This window comes from Ascaphus truei, chromosome 13 (genome assembly GCF_040206685.1).
Source record: "Ascaphus truei isolate aAscTru1 chromosome 13, aAscTru1.hap1, whole genome shotgun sequence".
Classification (NCBI taxonomy): Eukaryota; Metazoa; Chordata; class Amphibia; order Anura; family Ascaphidae; genus Ascaphus; species Ascaphus truei.
In genome coordinates, this window is record NC_134495.1 from 32,995,515 (window position 1) to 32,999,982 (window position 4,468).

A 4,468-nucleotide genomic window follows, 5' to 3' on the forward strand; every position below is an offset into this window, starting at 1 on the left:
GAGCCACGCTTGCAACTCGTTATAAGCGGATTCGCGTTGTAACGGATCGCGCTATAACAGGGTTGAGCTGTATATGCTATGAAACTCATTTTCTATTGATGTCTAGATGTATCTACTCCAAACTATTTCAGTAAAGGAACATTCAGCAACTGACTCTTTGCTTTATTAACATTTATTAACGTTACAACTGCAGCACAAACACAATAACATTAAAAACAAGCTTTAGTTAAGATTTTCCTAATTCCAACAGTCCAGTTACTGCGTGTAACTCCATACTGGACATTTATATGGTCTACTCTGCAGTAACTGAACTAAGTTAGTCTGTGAAACAGCTGATCTCACTATTTAAAAGCTTGAGGTGAATTGCAGTTTCAGCGCTGTATTATATATGGTATTTGAATAAACTGTTTAGGAGGAATTCTGCCAAGTTCTACTGTATGTTAATTGAACATGTCTCTCACTAGGAAATTCAACTTCTTAAATCAAGAGTGCAGTTACTGAATTAATGTGTTGAGTTCTTTTGCACTATATTATTTACAGTAATTAAACACAAGGAGTTTGATAAATCCATCCTCCTAACACAGGACTTGTTCACAGTAAAATATACAGCTCATTCCCACAGTAATAATCTGCAAAAGGTTCATTTTTAATTTCACTGTATTCATCAAATATGTTGGAGTGTATCTTAAAAAAGGAGTGGCTCAGTGAATAAAGGTACTGGGGCCTGTTCCAGTTGCTCCGAAGTGTGACAAACCGCTTCTAAAGTGCAGTTTATAAGCGGATTGGCATGTTTTGCTATTCTGTAAGCCTTTATCGCATTTCCAAACCGTGTTGAGGTGGCTTTTTTTAGAAGCGGTTTCACTCTTGCTCAGACAATCCTATCGGTTTGTCAAAAAAGCCTTAAACTCTCATGAGATTAAATGCATAGTAGGAAAATCTCTAGATGCAAAGTATTGTATAATAGAGTTAAAAAAAAAAAGTATAATATAACAAAAACAAAATTGTTATTTTTAGCATGAGAATCATCAACCTGTTACCACTTAAAATAAAGCATATTTTTATATGCACATTAAATATATATTATGCTAGTCATCTAAACCCGATCCCTGCTGTAACAGGATCCCTGGCTGTAACCTTCAAAATTGAATGCAATTTTTTTATCAATACAGTTGTAGCCAACGTTATTTTACCTAATGATAAGGCAGAATAATATCAAAGAGTTTCATAGGATTCAATGTCAGTGATACTGTTAGCCAAAGGTGGCTGTTCTGACAAGAGAATTACTTATAAAAGAGATTAATTTGGATTGTCGATTTCAGCCATGAATCCAGTCATGAATAATACCAACACCAATTGTTAGCCGTAAATCAAATGTATTGGTAACTGTGAGGAACAGGTGCAGGCTCCTCCCAGAGATGGCAGAATCAGGGGCAGGAGCAGCCCTCATACTAAGGCTACGTCTATACTTACTCAGACAGAGCGGAACGGAGGGGAGGCGCACTCACGCTGTGCGATCACATGTATTGTCCTCTTTGAGGATGCCTATAGATGGCGCCAGGGCACACATCAGACAGATCTCAAAACGGCGCGAAATTGAAGAAGACAGAGCCAAGTGATTTAATGCGCGATGGCATGATCACATGACCTGTCTTCTCCAATCAAAGTGAAGTTACATTTTCAAAGTGACGCCATTTTTCTTTTTTGGATGCCGGTGGTAAGCACACACAACACAAACACACAACACAAACACACAACGCAACACACGCAAAAAATTAAAGTTAGTTACTTTCCAGACCGGGGGGAAATACCACAGTGCTTCAGATGCTGCATTTGAAGAAAAGCCGGTGGATCGGGATGTGAGGTACAGTAGTGGAAGTGACGTCCGCGCCGGAATGTCATTGCCACGCCTATTGACACGCCCCCAAAATCGCGCCCGCTGCATACCCTGCAAACCCATGAAAACGCTCAGGCTTTAGCAAGAGTATCGCAGTGTGGGTGCGCCTCCCCTCCGTTCCGCTCCGTCTTAGTAAGTATAGATGTAGCCTAATTATATCATCAGAACAGCTGGTACCTCATCAGCATCTGCTGTGCAGACTCCGCTTAGTGACGACCCAGTGGTTTGATATGACAATCATCACCTTCAGCCTTGCAGCCTCTCATTCGATTGGCCACCCAACCTTTATATGGTCAGTGATGCCTGCTCCATATCGGCTGAGCATTGTAGTTTCTTCCTGAGACAAAGTGCTACCCACAAGCTTGCTGTGTCCTGCTTTGCCTTGCGCAAGTCTGCCTTACCTTGTCTTGCATTTTAGCTACCTTGAGCACAGACCCCTACCTTACTTTCCGTACCTCAACAACCCTCGACTTTGGCTTGGATATCTACCACTCTACCTTCCACTATCCTCGACCACGGATAAGTGACCACAACTATCCTTCTGTCTCCTACCCTCAGTCACGACGAGTATATCTACTATCTGACCTGTCCACACCCTGACCCAGCTACACGAAGATAAACCTGGACACTGGATGTGGCCTCTCGGCTACAGGTTGCTATTTACAAATCCCCACCTCGCCCTCACGATCATGTCCCTTTTGTAGTGAGCACTTGTTACAGTTACTTAGCTTCAGATAAATTCAGGATCTTATGGCACTAAGGATACTGCTCATGATGTAAACCAGGAGGCAGGCTCCCACCATTTCAGAGATGAAATGCCTGGTAAATATATTCTTGTGATCACGTTTGTACAGCGTGAAGAGCCGAGTACACCTCCAGCTCAGCCACAGTTGAAGGTCTGTAAAAATTTTGGACCAAATCAGCCACCGTATAGGAGTCAGAAGGCGGAGCTGTAGCCCTGCACCTGGATGCGGAAGCAGGGAGCCACCTGCAATGAGCCACTGGACGATTCCATAAGGACTTTAGATGTTTTTCATTTTATTTTGATATAAGTGCTGCTTTTATTTTTATTTTGTTTTTACTATATTAAAATTGTACTGTCACAGCTCCAGTGCAGACATCAGTCTTTATTTACATCCCTGCACGGAGGAGGAGTCCCATTTTTGCCCAGCATCCAGCTAAAGAGGGGACACAAGAGCACAGATATGATCTACAGGGAAGAAAAGACACCTTTACAAGTGTGCACTCACACTAGACCATGTGAGTGAAAATTATTTTGTTTTATATCACTCTTCACCCCCTTAACTAGGGTTATTTCAGATTCCAGCATGATATATATCTGCATATAACCTTATTTGTTGGCTTTCTGTGGGAGAGATCCGGGTATTAGACCTCCGTCAGGGAGTGCTATACCTTAACACCATCCAATAAGAACCGATAAGGGAGAAGAGACACAGGGGACAACATAACATCCGCAGAGAAGAAAAGATACACCCACACTAGCCCGTGTGAGTGATTGCAGTTTTACTTCTTATTACAATTCTTTCTCCCTCTCCCCACTTCCAGCCACTACAGCCTAAGTTTACCCATCTTATGCTTAATAACAGCTTTGATCTAATTGGTTTCTTTTTGTGAGCGGTAAACCTCTGCAAGGAACAAGAAGGGACTGAGGTAAGAGCCAGGAAGATTCCCCCAACCAAAGGAGGGACGGCTGCAAGAGGAGCAAGAAGAGATCCACATCGGAAGGAAGAAGGAGAAGAAAAAGATACCTTGATGCATTAGCACAAGGCCGTGTAAGTGACATTCTATTATTCTAATAGATTTCAACACCATTACCTCCCACCACACTCCAGACAGGAGATCCATTTGGGTATAATATACCCTACCGGACCCCTGTCAGGGGTTATCACCATCCGCAATTTACATCCAATCACCCCTCACCTTGTGCTCCCCCTTTCTTCTCTCTGTATTTTTTTTGTGCAAGACAGACCTACTGTATCAGTGAAACACATTTAGGCAGCCAGCCAACAGCCCAGCTAGAGAAAACGAGTGAGTCCAGCTGCTCTTCTCACGCTTCTCATAACAAATTCTTTCAGACTCTAGCAGTTACTTTTCACAGCAGTTTTCTGTTCACAGCAAAAGCAACTAGAGATGCAACTGCCGGTGTTAGACCGCTTTTGAAATAAAATCTGTGACCATCTCACAGAAACTTGTGAGATGGTCCACAGAAGGCTTTAATGCCTCATCGGATTAACACAGTGAGGGTCCCTGCATTTGAATGGGACTCCCAGCCTGGAAGGATTCACACAGCAGTAGTCCCATTCAAATGCAGGGACCCCCGCTGTGTTAATCCGATGGACTATTAGTCTGGCCGCAGGAATCTCGCAGCGTGCTGCAGGAATCTCGCAGCGTGCTGCAGGAATCTCGCAGCGTGCTGCAGGAATCTCGCAGCGTGCTGCAGGAATCTCGCAGCGTGCTGCAGGAATCTCGCAGCGTGCTGCAGGAATCTCGCAGCGTGCTGCAGGAATCTCGCAGCGTGCTGCAGGAATCTCGCAGCGTGCTGCAGGAATCTCG